Source organism: Lactuca virosa, chromosome 4, assembly GCF_052849685.1.
Source record: "Lactuca virosa cultivar CGN04683 chromosome 4, Lactuca_virosa_CGN04683_v6, whole genome shotgun sequence".
NCBI classification, from domain to species: Eukaryota; Viridiplantae; Streptophyta; class Magnoliopsida; order Asterales; family Asteraceae; genus Lactuca; species Lactuca virosa.
The window spans coordinates 294,753,000-294,771,356 of record NC_136429.1 but is presented as its reverse complement, the minus strand read 5'-3'; the positions used below and the strand labels follow the sequence as shown (position 1 = coordinate 294,771,356).

At 36.4% G+C, this 18,357-nt stretch overlaps 1 pseudogene across 1 annotated transcript in view; it reads left to right on the top strand.

Annotated features, from left to right (window-relative positions):
• Positions 1-18,357, top strand: part of LOC145105991 (uncharacterized) — an 85,522-nt pseudogene that overhangs the window by 8,350 nt on the left and 58,815 nt on the right. The window lies entirely within an intron of this gene.

The following is an 18,357-nucleotide window of genomic DNA, read 5'->3' as shown; positions in this document are numbered from 1 at the left end:
CTAAGGTGTTGGACATAGCTAGTGTTGCTACAACATTCATGAGTGCTCCTGGAATGAGATTCGAGTATTGGATTCAACCCACGCTCATTTGAATCACTTCATGGATTTTATCATGAGTGAATCATGAGACGATAATATCTTATATTCTTCAAACGTAGAGATATGAGTTGTTGACTATGATTTGGTTATACATTGATTGCACGAAAACGCATTGGTAACTCGATGTTATAAAACATGCCTTTGTGTATGATTCAACAAGTAGTAGAACAAGCATATGAGTCAAAGTTTATCCATTCCTTTTACCCTTGTAGGGATAAAAGCCATATTTGTAGGCCCCTCGATGATTTAGTGATGACACCCCTAAGTGCTTGGCCAAGCCTGGACTGATTTGATTTGTTCAATTAGTCGGTCGTCATAAATCGGAAATCGGGAAACAACAGATGGACAGAGAGAAGGATTATAATCCATGTCTCAGTCCATATGATATCTAGAATGGATGAATATATGATCCCTTATCTAATGGACGCGTCATTGATTTGTTCAGAGTACGGCAGCGGCTTTAAGAGCTACGATTGCTAGTCGGGTTTTAGAGTCATACGCAATAATAGTTATAGACTTATCCAAGTGGGAGACTATTGGATTATATGCCTAAGCCCATAACTATTATTGGTATGTATTCGACTCGACTTGGCATGGTCCATTTGGGTTGCATGACATCGGAACAACTGGATAGACAAAATGAGAAAAAGGATACTAGTGATTTGTATTAATATATTATAAGTTCTAATATAATAATATGAAATCATATTATTTATTTAGTATTGATCAAGAATTAATTTAAAATTAATTTAGTGATCAAAAAGGAACTAATTAAATATGGACTCTTATATATGTGAAAGGTCATGGGTATTAGGGTTTACATGAATGTAACCCTAATCCTCCACACTATATAAAGAGGTCCCTAGTTCATGAAATGAGCACTAGGGTATATACATAAGAGGGCAAAACCGATTTGGTGCAAGTAACCTTATTCTCTAGTTATTCCAAGGGTCCTTGGTGTTGTGTGAACCATTTGAGGTGCAACACTTGAGGCACTAGGCTCTTAAAGGTTCAAGACTTCAAGCTTCATCAAAAGGTATGTCATTCTACTAGATTATTGTATTGTATATACTTCATTGTATGCTAGTTAGGATGAAACCTTGGAATATTGAATATTTGCATGTATAATAGAGAAAACATAGATCCAAGGTTTGTAGGGTTGCATATACACCATAGGAGTGTTAGAATGCTCAAAAACATTCAAAAAGCTCACAAGACCATGTACTTGATTCATCCCGGCAGCACAAAAATGTATAGGGATCTAAATCCCTACTACTAGTGGCCGACGATGAAGCTCGATGTTACAAAGTATGTGGCAGAGTATGTAACTTGTGCAAGAGTTAAGGCACAACATCAGAACCCGTATGGGAGTTTAGAACCTTTACCTGTACCCATGGGTAAATGGGAAGACATCACCATGGATTTTGTGACTAAACTGCCCAGAACGATGAGCGGTCACGACATAGCAGCCAATGAAAAATGGACTATGGATGAACTTGCAAATGCTTACGTGAAGGAGATAGTAAAACTTCACGGTGTTCCTTAAACGATTGTATCAGATCGTGATAGTCGTTTCACGTCAAGGTTTCAGAGAAGTCTACAAGAGGAATTGGGTACAAAATTGTTTCTAAGTACAGCCTACCATCCACAAACCGATGGTCAGAGCGAACGAACAATTCAAACATTGGAGGATATGTTAAGAGCATGTACCCTAGAATTCCAAGGTAACTAGTATGAACATTAACCTTTGGTAGAATTTTCCTACAATAATAGTTTCCACTTGAGCATCAAGATGGCACCTTATCAAGATTGGCACGGACATAAGTGTCATACGCCGTGTTGTTGGCTTGAAGCTGGAGAAAAGCGGTTTATGGGTCCTGAGATAGTTCATCAGACCGCTGAAAAGCTGAAAGTGATTAGGGAAAGGATGTTACCAGTTCAGAATCGTCAAAAGAGCTATGCTGACAAGAAAAGACAATCGATAACATTCGAAGTTGGAGATTCGATTTTACTTAAAGTCTCGCCGTGGAAGGGACTTATAAGATTTGGTAAAAGAGGAAAGTTGAGTCCAAGATTTATTGGAGCGTATAAAGCTCTTCAGAGGATTGGGAACCAAAATTACAAGCTAGAACTACTAGAAGAACTAGATGGTATTTATAACACTTTCCACATGTGTTATTTGAGGAAGTTCACGGGAGAAGTTCCCGACATAATTCCAATTTCTGAATTAAGGTTGGATGAAAGCAAGAGGTTAATTGAAGAACCAGATGCAATTGTTGACCGTAAGACTAAGAAGTTGCGATGCAAGATGGTCGATTTAGTACTTGTGCGATGGAAACATACGAATGGGTCAAATCTCACCTGGGAAACGGAGAGTGACATGATGAGTTGTTATCCGCATTTGTTTGCTGATGTATGATTCCGGGGACGGAATCATCCTAAGGGGGAGAGAATTGTAATGCTCGTGTTTCTGGGCTAAAGCATTAAAGATGATGTAATAGTCTAGGTCAACCTTTGTAACTCGTTTTGAAGTAATAAGAATGAATTATGTGAATTTATGTACCTTATATTTAATTATGATGATATAATAAATTAAGGATAAAAATAAGCGTCAAAAATAAAACGCTAGATAAACCCGATGTCTATGAATAAAGTTGTAGTGGTCATAAGAAGGATTCCGTAGATATAAAGAATGCCGAAATCCGAGTTATAACGAAGAAGTTATGACCTGTCGAAGTTTCGCAACAGAACCGGCATAACGCTGTGTGACGTAAAAAGTGAATTTACGATAAAGTGATTTTTATCCTTAGGGATCTAATTGAAATTCGTAGTACACGTTAAACCGAGAGCGTGCATAAAAAGAATGTCCAAATCTGACTTCGTATGAGGAAGTTATGAATTTTCTAAGATTTGGCATAACAGTATGCAGCCCGGAATTCGAATTATAAATCGAGCGATTTTTAGCTGACACAACCTAAACGGGAATCGAAGATCTCGTCGATAGTGGTTCGAAGGTAAAAAGACAAATGAAAACGGATGTCGGATAAAGAAGTTATGAATTTTTAACGGACTTTTCCTGTCCCGACCTGTTAAAAATATAACTTTAAAAATAAAGTCAAAATTAGCCGACGGAGTCTAAACAAAAGTTGTAGAGTATAATCTCACTTACGCTTGGATATAAAGAACGTCGAAAACGGAGCCCGTATGCGAAAGTTATGGATTTTTAAAGTTCAAGGCCCAAATTCTGAGGCTGGTCCGAAGGCGTACGCCCAACGTACTCGGATTACGCCCAGCGTACTCGTCACCCCCCTACTCCTTCGCATGATGGACGCGTATTTGTATCTATGACGCGTCCGAGGCTCAGAACCCGATCAGGCGCCACGTGTCGTATTCCCAACGTACCGAAGTTATGCCCAGCGTAGTGGCTGGTGAAGTAGTACGCCCCGCATACGATGATATTACGCCCAGCGTAATTCGAGGTATCAGCCTCCTATAAATAGCAAGCGAAGCCCAGCGTACGATGATATTACGCCCCGCGTACGATGATATTATGGATGTTGAATGAATGATTTATACATGTATTAAATGATTTAAACGGTATACGTATTTTATATCTACAAAAATGTTGGGTGAAACATGAGTAGATGAAATAGTTGGTATGTGATGAAAGATGAGTTGGATAAATGAGACGATCGGTGATATAGATCATGAGATAAGGGTGAGGGGTGAAAAATGAGAGAAGCCGTTACCCAAACGTTGGCCCCGTCATCTAGCAGAGTATGGATGACAACCATGGACTATTCTAGACGGTCCGTGGAACACTAACAGGCTCGCAACCTGTAGGTGTTGTGTTTACCTGGTGTACTCTAAAAACCCATTGACATGTATTGCAGTGGACTCCAGCAAATAATACTGTCGATAAATGAGAGCTATGGACTTAGCACCTGTTGGATGAACCCTGACAACTATGAATTTAGTACCTGTTGTATAAACCCTGGCGACGATGTACTTCGTTCCTATTCCTTAGGATGAATCCTTAGGAATGAGTGATAAATTATTCTTAGGGTAAATCCTTAACAAATAAAGAAGATAAATGGGATGAGTAATTGGGTTAATTGTTTGATGATAAAACACAATAACTTTATTACTGTGGGTTGAAGACCCTATGTACTCACCAGGTTTCCCAACCTGACCCACTCAAGTTATTTGTATCACAGGTGTCGATATGAAGCTACATTACACTAAGTGATTAAAGGAGATGTAAAATCACTAGTGTAAATGAATGTAAGTTTTGTTTATGCTTATGTTTTTGTATTGACGATGACATCCAAAAGTTTTAAAATGAATAAAATACATTTCCTCGGAAATGATTTGATAACATACTTATCATGTTTTTCTGGGAACAAATTCCGCAACGTATTTCTTTAAAAGATACTCCGATTTTTAAAATCAAGCATAAACAAATCGATCTTTTCGGGCCGTGAAATTGGGGATGTCACATTTTAACATTTTAAAAGTTGAAATTTGTACTGTATAGCATATTGCAAATCTGAAAGTATATTGATCTTGGAAATTTATCAATTCTAATAGAATTACTAGAATGAGATATCTATATTGTTTGTTAGAATTGAAGTTGATTAAATTCTTGTAGTTATACACTGCTTACGTAGTTTTTATGGGTTTAGGTTTTGAAGAGGTTGTCATTGATGTGGAATTAAGTTCAAGAACTTGCAAACACATAAAAAAGAAATACATGGAATCAAGCTCAAGAACAAGTATATTCTACCAAGAATTACATTCTTACAATAATACATCACATTTTCGTAAGAGTAGTTGGAATCATGTCGATTATATGGATCATTGAGGAAGATCATGTGTATTTATTCAAGCATTATATATTTAAGAATGCTATTTTTTAAGGATTTTATTTAATTTTGATGACATTATGTTAGAATATGTATAATTATATTAAATTGTATAAGGTTGTTATTCGGTATTAGTATATATGAATTTGTATTTAAGTTCGAATGTCTATAAATATATAAGAATGTTGTTATTATTCAACTGAGGGTTCAAGAAATTTGTTGTTCTTCAATAACATTCTAACACAATAATAACATTCTGATAGAACATTTTCAAACAATATCATTCTAACAAAATAACATTCTGACATAATAAAATCGGTTATGCTTACAAATTACGTTAGAATTGAAATTAAATTAATTTTAAAAAAAAATCAGATTTTTCGAATCAAGAGAAATACTTATCCCTTAAAATCTCGTATTTTCATTTTTTAAAACTATCTTAATAGACTAAGATACCCCTAGAATGATATTAGATGGTGTTATTCTATTGTCTTAAATTTAATAATAGTTATTAATTACTTTCTTAAAATAATTAAAATGATCGGTCCACAATCAACTCTACATCCACATAATACATAATATTCACACTATAACCTAACCCTATATATATATATATATATATATATATATATATATATATATATATAGAGAGAGAGAGAGAGAGATATCTAGGAAGCATCATAAGCTATGATTATTATATTACTATGTTTCACATGCTTTTAAATATGTCTATTTAATATACTGTGCATTATTACAAAGGGGATAAAACACAACAATTTTAGGTAAAAAGAGATCCTTAAGTGTGAAAGAAAAGTAGTAAATGTCAAATATCTTGTCATGGCCACCAATTATGAAAAGCAACAAAAGAGAATGTAAATTGAGGCAAGTCAACAAACTCCACAAAACAAAGTATTGACATACTTTATCCTTTAGGCCATCGGCTATGGCGAATGTTTTAACGCATAAAGCCTGAGGTGGCAGGTTTGTTCATGCGTGACCACCGTTCACCTAACCCGTAAATGTGATGTGGATTGGTACAGGCTACGTATTCTTACGACCAATAGAAAAGCAATCCCACAAGCGGGAAAAAATTGACCCGTTAACCAATTTTATAAAACAAAAATGTACTTTCTAACTTTAAATTAAACCATATAAATACCAATACTTTTATACCATGTCACAATTCAAAACCACTCAAATCTCTTTCTATTTTATCATCTTTTTCTCAAGGTATGGATAAAAATCAAAATACCTGAACCACTCCAAACACCCCAACAAGCCCAAACACTCCAAATGGTCAATATCAACATCTTAACTACATGCAAATGTTAACATCCTCAATCCAACAAGAACCTCTATTTACCAACATTTCATATCAATCAAACTACTCCCAACCACAAAGATTACAACAATTCAATCAATCCCAAAAATTCCAAACACAACCATGTTAACAATTCTAAAGAAAACCATCTCAAGTCCCATTACATCAATCTCAACCTATAAACATCGTCAATGACGACGACGATCGGGTCCGAGAAACAAAATCATCTAGAAGAAGGCAACCAAAAGGAAAAGCTACAAAAAAATGAGGAACAACTTGGAACGAAGATGAAGCCGAAGCTTTATCTAAAGCTTGGATTTTTATATCGTGTGACTCGAGGACGAGCAACGTGTAAATGAGAAACAGTTTTTTGCTTCGTGTATTAGACCACTTTCACTCGCCTTTAGGAAGGAAAACGGATCGAACGTACAACGCGGTCAATCGAAAATGGTTTGAATTATGAGTGGCTTGCACCAAGTTTAACGATTTGAAAATCTGAAAAAATATGCATAAAAGTGGTAGCAACGATTTCAATATTTTATCAACCGTTTGCCAACAATACAAGGTTACCAACGGCGGTAAAACATTTGGCCACCAAAAAGCATTAGAAATTTGTCGTAAGGGTCCAAAATGGGTCCTTTAACCAAAGACTTCGCATCCGGAATCAACCACCGGCTCCAACAAAAAGCCAAGAACATCCGAGTCGGATGTGGGTTTTGGTGTCGACCTCAATGAAGACTTCGATGACACCGAGGGGGAGGATTCACCGGAAGTCCAACTTCGTCGACCACCGAGAAGGGACAAAGGGAAAAAAGCAGCGTGTTCAAGCGGAAAAGCGAGTAGTGAAGACGTAGTTGCGGAAAAATTTGACAAAACTCTAAGTTTTTTAGAATATATATATATATATATATATATATATATATATATATATATATATATATATATATATATATATATATATATATATATATATATATATATAAATATTGTGACAACCCGAAATTTTTTGCCTTGAAAGTCCAGCCATTCAATTCAACCGTGTGTCATACTCGTTTCTGCTATCTTTTAGCGTTGTTTAAAGTCTGTTTAACGGTTCAAAACTCAGTACAATCAAGCTATGGGCTCAGGGAAGTGTCAGCTAAAGTTCTTCGCATTGAAATCGAGCCGAACACTCCATCCAAGGGAGTGTACGACCGTACACATGAGTGTACGGCCGTACACCCATGTTGATCGTACACTCTCCCCCATATGTAGAGTATGCCTTCATTTCTCTTCATTCGTCACACGTCTCACTCAAGAAATCGGATTCTCTCTTAAGTGTCATCGAGTTCTTCATCCTAGATCATCAAAAACGTAAGTGTTTCTTCCATCTGTGAGTTGTTATCCTTCTTAATCTAGCATCAACCTTTGATTCATCCATGAAAACAAATCTTTTTGATAGATCTTCAAATCTTCATCCATTTCACCAAGAACACCAAGAACACACACTTGTTCTTGGTGGCTGTGAACCCTCTTCAAGCCTCCATAAAGTAAGTATCCTTTCTTTATGCTTAGTATACGTTAGGAAACCTACTTTAACACCCTAAAAACGACCATAAATTAAGAACAAAAGGAGTGTACGGCCGTACGCCCTTGCATGGTCGTACACCCTTCAAAACTCCCCCAAAAGGGCCTCCAAAATGCCAACTTAGTTTATATTCTTGTTGAGCATTAGACCCACTAGCTTTCCCATTGTTCAAAGACCCTCTTATGCATGTTTGACCATGAGTGTACGGCCATACACTCTATGGCCGTACACCCATGGCCGTACACACCAATTTGTGGATGTATACACCCCTTTGATGAATCACATGTGATTCTAACACTTAGTCCAAGTGTTTCCTAGTCCCTAAGGGTGTTTCCTTGCATGTTAGTTGCTTTTAAACACTAAATTCATGCCAATATATGCCATATATGTAATTTAGGACTCGTTTGTGTCTAGGGACTTCATTCGTGGAACTTCTCATCCTTACGCACATATTCGATTGAATCACCCACATAAGGTGAGTTCATACCCCTATAATCAGTCTTTTAACTGTTTTAAATGCTTTTAGGGGGGGGGGGGAATACAAGTTGAACACAATGATAATTGTGTAAATGTTTTGCTATAAACATCATTTCGACAGATTGCTTATGTATTTATAAGTGATCAAAACATTTCAAAAACTCTTTTTAAGTTATGTTACTTTATAGCTTATAAAACTCCGTTTTTAAAGTACAATCATAACTTAGTAGATAAATGAGTCTTTTCTTCAAGTCAATAACAGTTCAAAGTAAAGATACTAGTAAACTATAATAGGTATAGTTTAGGGGTTCAGTTCACACGATAACATAGAGAACATACTATAAAGAGAAACAGGGAGGAAGATACAATACACGATAACAGAAAGAACATACTAAATACTATAACAAAAGAACAAATCATGATTTGCAGTATTATACCAATGATCACTAACTCATTGTTCTAAACAAAAGGTGATAATAAATGTGGTATACAAGATAACTTTAATGTGAGATTTTACACGGCTTAGCAATTCGTTTGCTGAAGTCGCGTTTTATCACCAGAATCTCTTGCAGGGACAGCGTATAGTATGGGTACAACCAAATCACATTATGACCTTAATAAAACAAACTAAATTTAAGGTAGTCAGTACTTCAGTATGAAAGACAACTGAAAACTTACATCAATACAATCGACAAACAGAACAGTCGAGTCACAGTACATTCAGTAGAGAAGGGCCTATAATGCTAACTTTATGATTCCTTAGTTTATACATGAGGGATATATATTAATCGGATCCGACAGGTAGTAGGATGTGTGCTTTCCGCTTCATTTCCTGTTCCTTGTTTGGTTGTGGGCTTAGAGCAGATTCACCCAACCTACTATCTATTCGATCTTAGCTATATATATATTCCGTATACACCAAGTAACCATAAGGAGTACCAGGTATGGGCCAGGTCATAGTATACAAATTCAATACACCATTTTCGAGTACAAATCATACTTTTCAAGTAGAACATTTGGTAGACAAAACTAGAAACTTACCAGTAAAAGGGTTTAATCCATTTTATTAGACCAGTATAACTTAAAGGACCTTAGGTGGTTAATTCTATAATACCTTAGTTTATGCATCAGGGTTATATATAATTAATACCCGATAGGTAGTTGGATGTGTGTTTTTCGCCTTACTTCATGTTCCTTGTTTGGTTGTGGGCTTAGGGCAGATTCACACAATTAACTATCCGTTCGATATTAGATTATATATAGCTTGTATAAACTAAGTGATTATAGAAGGAACTATTGTGGTTACTATTTTTACTAAAGGAAATAAGGGTTTAATCTATTTTATTTAAACCAGTATAACTTAAAGGACCTTAGGTGGTTAATTCTATAATACCTTAGTTTATACATCAGGGTTATATATAATTAATATCTTATAGGTAGTTGGATGTGTGCTTTCCGCCTTACTTCATGTTCCTTGTTTGGTTGTGGGCTTAGGGCATATTCACACAACTAACTATCTGTTCGATATTAGATTATATATAGCTAGTATAAACTAAGTGATTATAGAAGGAACTATTGTGGTTACCATTTTTACTAAAAGAAATAAGGGTTTTCTAAAAGAATGTTTTCATCAAATATAAAGGAACTATTACAGTTAACTCCGCGAGTACCAAGTGAATACGCCAGGGTTATATACAACGATGATATAACAACCAATGGGTTGTGTGCCTTCCGCCTCATTCCCTGTTCCTTGTTTGGTTGTGGGATTAGGGCAGATACACACAATTGATTGTTTGTTTACTCTGGGTTTTATATAACTTGTATCCATTTAGAACTCATAGAAAGGATTGTAGAGTCATTTTTACTTATCTTTCATCAAAGCAGGAAATCTAGGATTTTCCGGAGGAACAGGCGAACTTTTCTAAAAGAACTTACAACTTACATACAACTTACTTACAACTTACTTAGATCACTAAAATCTTATGAACTCACCAGCTTAAATGCTGATCTAGGCTTTCAAAATAACTTGTATTCTTAGGAAACCAGTAGACAGGTACGCGAACTGTGATTCAGAAGATGGAGCATAATAGCTTCATGTCTTGTTTGTTATTTACTTTGTAGTCTATGTTATGTGAACCACATACTTTGTAAACACTTTCTTTCTAATGAAATGGTTGTTTATTACTTTGATTACTATGATGCATGTCTTGTGATACTAAACATGACGTCCTCCACCCCCGAACGTTTCTGTCGTTCCGGTTTTGGGGTGTGACAAATTGGTATCAGAGCATTGTTTATAGTGAACTAAGTATATCAACCGATAAAATATATACAACTATAAATACAATGGGGCCGAAGTGCTCTGGATAATAATATATTTTAAGAATATAACAATACCTTATAAAAGTATACATACATGCTTATACATATATACATACTAGAACAAGTATCACAAGAAGATTAGAACAGAAGTATTTAAAGGTTGAACACTGCGGTCAAACCTAGACAGTTATGTAATCATAGCTAGGATCAATATAGCCTGATCAACTATATTCATTGGAGATGTGACCGACATGTGTTTGGGAGTGATGTGGTGTTGCAACAGTCTTAAAACTTACCTAACCCTATTCAAGGGATTTCTAGATCAGAACAAAAAGTTAAGATACAATGGGAGTATTTTATGATACTATAACATGATAACAAGTTTAAAACATACCAAGTTCATTACATTAAAATACTATAGGAGTATTTTAGGCACTATATAAATAACTTATGTGATAATTGAAAAGACCCTTACGGATAGGCCTATAATTTTGGAGTGTATACTTCCAAGGTTTTATATAATTAAGATTTTATAGACTTCGAATTTGTGATCTATGCTTCACTACATGTTCCTTGTTTGGTTGTGGTTTTGGAGTAGGATCACTTATTCGAAGGACTATTTAATCTTAAATTATATACAACTTGTATACATTGTACAATTATAGGAGGACACTGTAAGGATCACCCCATAATGTTTCACTTAATCTCATAGATTCTTTAGATACTTCCGTTCTCGCACGACAAACCCATATAGATGTAACCACTTCCTCATAGTAGACAACAAAAGAGTCAAGGAGGAACAAGAGCAGGTTCAGGAGAATTTTTCAAAGAAGGATCAGCCGAAGTAACCAACACGTCTTATACGTCACACTAATAAATAATAATCTTGTTTAACTTAATGAGCTAGTGGAGACACTGCTCACATATGTGTTAGGATTATTTTCTTTCGTGCAACTGGTAACAGTTATTCAATTCATAGATATTCATTCGAAGATAGCCACTTCTGATTCATAAAGTTTATTTTACATAGACTCTGTTATGAATTGTTTCCAGAACCCTATGAAGGTCAGAACCAGATACACTAAGAACTAGGATAACCTTGTCTTTCAGCTTTTGGCTTATAAACCACTGCTATAGACTTCTTCCGTCTCATCTTTGTATTGTTTTAGCAAAGATGCCTCCTCCACAATTCGATCCTGCTGCCCTCCAAGCAGCAATATCAGCCGCAGTGGCAACTGCTCTAGCTTACATCGGCGAAAGTGGTACCTTCGAATCTGGTAGCGGTACCCACTTAACCAACCTCGGAGTTACTCACGGACAACCAAGGGAGTGTTCGTATAAGGACTACATGAACTGCAAACCCAAATCCTTTAATGGAAATGTTGGAGTCATCGCTCTGATGCGATGGTTCGAGAAAACAGATTCGGTCTTTGCAATCTGTTCGTGCCCAGAAGGGAGCAAAGTGAAGTTTGCTGCCTGCACCTTCTCAGACAGAGCCCTGACATGGTGGAATATCCATGTTAAGTCGCTGACCCTATCAGTGGCTAACTTAATGGGTTGGGAGAACCTGAAAGAGATGATGTTGGAAGAATACTGCCCGAGGGGCGAAGTTCAAAAGATGGAACAAGAACTATAGGAGCACACTATGGTCGGCTCAGACATAGTGGCCTACATTGACAGGTTTAGCGACCTGGCAGCACTATGCCCCGGGATGGTTACCCCCGAGAGCAAGAAGATAGAAAGATACATCTGGGGTTTATCTACCCCGATTCAAGGAGATGTGTTGTCTTCTAACCCAACCACATTCGATAGTGCCAAACGCCTGGCCTAACGACTCATTGACCATGGAGTCCGCCATGGCGTGGTAGTCCCTGTTCCCGAGCCATCAAAGGGAGAGGACTATAAACTGAAGTCGGGAAACAAGAGGAAGAAGAAGCGAACAACATACGAAACCCCGTAGAAGCAAAAAACGGGTACTATATACGCCACCACAACACCTGTTACTCCAGCACCTGCCAGTCGATATGTTGGAACCCTCCCGAAGTGTAGAAAGTGCAACTATCACCACACTGGAGTATGTCAGGAAATGCAGTGCCTGAACTGCCACAGAAAGGGACACACAATCCGTTTCTACAGGGCACCGGCTCAACCGATCTCCCAAGTCCCCGGAGTTGAAGAAAACCAATCCTGCTATGGCTGTGGTGAGAATGGACACCATAGGAGGGACTGCCCGATAACAAAGAACTCAGGAGAGGATGGACGAATTCTGATGATCACCGTAGGAGAATCTACCCCGGATCGCCAGCAAGCAGCGGTACGTTTTCGAAATAAAATAAGAATTACTTTAAAAATTAATTTATATTTATATAAGATTAAAACTTGGGGAAAACACTTAAAAGTAATTATAATAACTCACTTATCGGAACAAGTCACAATATTCAAGAGAACTAAAAGATCCATTCAGAGAAGCTATGATGGCTTAGTATGTACATCAGGGTTGTGAATAGCTAAGATTTTGCAGACTTAGAGTGAGTGATTCCGCCTTAATTCATGTTCCTTGTTTGGTTGTGGATTTGAGGCAGAGTTACTCATCCGACTGTCTAGTTCATCTTAATTATTCATAACTTGTATTCCAGGCGATCATAGTGGTACCGAGGAGGATCGTAGTATAAAGTATTGACAATAGTTATCAAGCACTTTCACTGTATGTACTCGCTCATCGCGGTACGATACGTAGAAGTGTTAACCTCAAAGAGAAAACAGAAAGCACTAGAAAGTATACACCGAGTACAATGTCAAGCACTAGGGGTACATCATCGTATAACAGGCGTTCCTTTCAAATCGGCCAAACTTTTGTTCAGTAAAGAGTCTGTTGCTATCATTCATCATGAGTTGGCGTGGTCCTCACCATACTAAGTTCATATTTTTCCATCGCATTGACCGTCAAATTCACGAATCCTTCGTCATTCGTAACAACAGTCCGACCCAGACTTCGGAATCGTCTACCTCGTATTTTAAACCCCGAAGTACTCATGCAAAGAGTACTTTGCCCTCCGAAACCTTGCCGCCGTATGTTCAGCAGACCTTCCCGAAATACCACTCGTTCAGCAGATCAAGTTCAAGCACAGAGGCTAAGGACGAATACAGCCCACCTATCACTAATAAGTGTATACGCGAGGGTGGTATATAATTATGATTATGTAGATCTAGTATGTGTGTTTCCGCTCTATCTCCTGTTCCTTGTTTGGTTGTGGACCTGGGGCAGAGTCGCACATCCGACCGTCTTACTAATCTTAATTATATACGACTTGTATACACGAAGTAATGATAGATGGACCAGGTATGAATCCTATCATGGACATTAGGGCAAGGTTGCCCAGGTCTACGAGTGGGTATTCTGCCAATCAGAGGAGCTCAACCCCAGTAGTACTGCTAAGAAAGCTAATTTTGGGACAAAATTCCATCTAACGGGGGGATGATGTGACAACCCGAAATTTTTTGCCTTGAAAGTCCAGTCATTCAATTCAACCGTGTGTCAGACTCATTTCTGCTATCTTTTAGCATTGTTTAGAGTCTGTTTAAGGGTTCAAAACTCAGTACAATCAAGCTATGGGCTCAGGGAAGTGTCAGCTAAAGTTCTTCGCGTTGAAATCGAGCCGAACACTCCATCCAAGAGAGTGTACGGCCGTACACATGAGTGTACGGCCGTACACATGACCGTACACTCTCCCCCATATGTAGAGTATGCCTTCATTTCTCTTCATTCCTCATATTTCTCACTCAAGAAATCGGATTCTCTCTCAAGTATCATCGAGTTCTTCATCCTAGATCATCATCTTTGAGTTGTTATCCTTCTTAATATAGCATCACCCTTTGATTCATCCATGAAAACAACTCTTTATGATAGATCTTCAAATCTTCATCCATTTCACCAAGAACACCAAGAACACACACATGTTCTTGGTGGTTGTGAACCCTCTTCAAGCCTCCATAACCTAAGTATCCTTTCTCTATGCTTAGTATATGTTAGGAAACCTTGTTTAACACCCTAAAAACGACCATAACTCAAGAACAAAAGGAGTGTACGGCCGTACGCCCTTGCATGGCCGTACACCCCTCAAAACTCCCCCAAAAGGTCCTCCAAAATGCCAACTTAGTTCATATTCTTGTTGAGCATTAGACCCACTAGCTTTCCCATTGTTCAAAGACCCTCTTATGCATGTTTGACCATGAGTGTACGACCGTACACTCCATGGCCGTACACCCATGGCCGTACACACCAAGTTGTGGCCGTATACACCCCTTTGATGAATCACATGTGATTCTAACACTTAGTCCAAGTGTTTCCTAGTCCCTAAGGGTGTTTCCTTGCATGTTAGTTCCTTGTAAACACTAAATTCATGCCAATATATGCCATATATGTCATTTAGGACTCGTTTGTTTCTCGGGACTTCATTCGTGGAACTTCTCATCCTTACGCACATATTCGATTGAATCACCCACATAAGGTGAGTTCATACCCCTATAATCAATCTTTTAACTGTTTTAAATGCTTTTAGGGGGGGGGGGTACAAGTTGAACACAATGATAATTGTGTAAATGTTTTGCTATAAACATCATTTCAACAGATTGCTTATGTATTTATAAGTGATCAAAACATTTCAAAAACTCTTTTTAAGTTATGTTACTTTATAGTTTATAAAACTCCATTTTTAAAGTACAATCATAACTTAGTAGATAATTGAGTCTTTTCTTCAAATCAATAACAGTTCAAAGTAAAGATACTAGTAAACTATAATATGTATAGTTTATGGGTTCAGTTCACACGATAAATAGAGAACATACTATAAAGAGAAACAGGGAGGAAGATACAATACACGATAACAGAAAGAACATACTAAATACTATAACAAAAGAACAAATCATGATTTGCAGCATTATACTAATGATCACTAACTCATTGTTCTAAACAAAAGGTGATAATAAATGTGGTATACAAGATAACTTTAATGTGAGATTTTACACGGCTTAGCAATTCATTTGCTGAAGTTGCGTTTTGTAAGCAGAATCTATTGCAGAGAGAGCTTATAGTATGGGTACAACCAAATCACATTATGACCTTAATAAAACAAACTAAATTTAAGGTAGTCAGTACTTTAGTATGAAAGACAACTGAAAACTTACATCAATACAATCGACAAACAGAACAGTCGAGTCATAGTACATTCAGTAGAGAAGGGCCTATAATGCTAACTTTATGATTCCTTAGTTTATACATCAGGGAAATATATTAATCGGATCCGATAGGTAGTAGGATGTGTGCTTTCCGCTTCATTTCCTGTTCCTTGTTTAGTTGTGGGCTTAGAGCAGATTCACCCAACCTACTATCTATTCGATCTTAGCTATATATAAATATATTCCGTATACACCAAGTAATCATAAGGAGTACCAGGTATGGGCCAGGTCATAGAATACAAATTCAATACACCGTTTTCCAGTACAAATCATACTCTTCAAGTAGATCATTTGGTAGACAAAACTAGAAACTTACCAGTAAAAGGGTTTAATCCATTTTATTAGACCAGTATAACTTAAAGGACCTTAGGTGGTTAATTCTATAATACCTTAGTTTATGCATCAGGGTTATATATAATTAATACCCGATAGGTAGTTGGATGTGTGTTTTCCGCCTTACTTCATGTTCCTTGTTTGGTTGTGGGCTTAGGGCAGATTCACACAATTAACTATCCGTTCGATATTAGATTATATATAGCTTGTATAAACTAAGTGATTATAGAAGGAACTATCGTGGTTACTATTTTTACTAAAGGAAATAAGGGTTTAATCTATTTTATTTAAACCAGTATAACTTAAAGGACCTTAGGTGGTTAATTCTATAATACCTTAGTTTATACATCAGGGTTATATATAATTAATATCTTATAGGTAGTTGGATGTGTGCTTTCCGCCTTACTTCATGTTCCTTGTTTGGTTGTGGGCTTAGGGCATATTCACACAACTAACTATCTGTTCGATATTAGATTATATATAGCTAGTATAAACTAAGTGATTATAGAAGGAACTATTGTGGTTACCATTTTTACTAAAAGAAATAAGGGTTTTCTAAAAGAATGTTTTCATCAAATATAAAGGAACTATTACAGTTAACTCCGCGAGTACCAAGTGAATACGCCAGGGTTATATACAACGATGATATAACAACCAATGGGTTGTGTGCCTTCCGCCTCATTCCCTGTTCCTTGTTTGGTTGTGGGCTTAGGGCAGATACACACAATTGATTGTTTGTTTACTCTGGGTTTTATATAACTTGTATCTATTTGGCACTCATAGAAAGGATTGTAGAGTTAATTTTACTTATCTTTCATCAAAGCAAGAAATATAGGATTTTCTGAAGGAACAGGCGAACTTTTCTAAAAGAACTTACAACTTACATACAACTTACTTACATCACTAAAATCTTATGAACTCGCCAGCTTAAATGCTGATCTACGCTTTCAAAATAACTTGTATTCTTAGGAAACCAGTAGACAGGTACGCGAACTGTGATTCAGAAGATGGAGCATAATAGCTTCATGTCTTGTTTGTTATTTACTTTGTAGTCTATGTTATGTGAACCACATACTTTGTAAACACTTTCTTTCTAAAGAAATGGTTGTTTATTACTTTGATTGCTATGATGCATGTCTTGTGATACTAAACATGAAGTCCTCCGCCCCCAAACGTTTCCGCCGTTCCGGTTTTGGGGTGTGACATATATATATATATATATATATATATATATATATATATATATATATATATATATATATATATATATATATATATATATATATCAAGGTTGTAAAAATCGTTCGACGGTAGCTCGACAGTCGACTGGTGTTAAGGGATTAATCGGTCTTGGCGGAAATTAATCGTGGATTAATCAGGGACCATAGATTATTAATAAAATACTAAAATTAATCAAATATTAATATATCTTAAGAAAAACAAGTACTTCAAAATTATAAAATAAGAAATTTTGTAATTTGAAAATTTGAAAATACAAAAATATGAATATTTTGGTATAATATTTGAAAATTTTAAAATTTGAAAATTTTGGAGTAAAAAAAGAAAGTTGGTTTTTTTGAATTTTTTTTTTAAATTTTAAATTTTTTTTTACTTCTATTGACTTTTGTTGACCGATTAATCCCTCCAAGACCGATTAATCCCATCAAACCCGATTAATCATAAATTTTTGAATAATACCCTAATCCTCGACGGTTGGAGAACGCCAAACGATTAATCCCGATTTCTGCAACCATGATATATATATATATATATATATATATATATATATATATATATATATATATATTACCTTATAATAGAAATGTAACTATTTCCGTAAATAGATTCAATATAATAATAATATTTTTTTAAAACTAAGTTTGACCCAACTTCTTTCGTTATTTATTTGATCGAGTCATGTTATTCCGAGATATCAGCAAATATTTGTGGATTACAACCCGTCTTCCTCTCATATCTCGACCCGTCTACTGATTCGTTGCAGAAATTAGATTGAATCATTTGTTTGCTTCCGGTCACACCCTATCTGTCGTCACCAGTAGCACCATCTCCTCCTTCTCTCCACCCATCGACGACATTCACTATTGCTCGATATTGGCTCTGTTTTTGTGAAAACACTG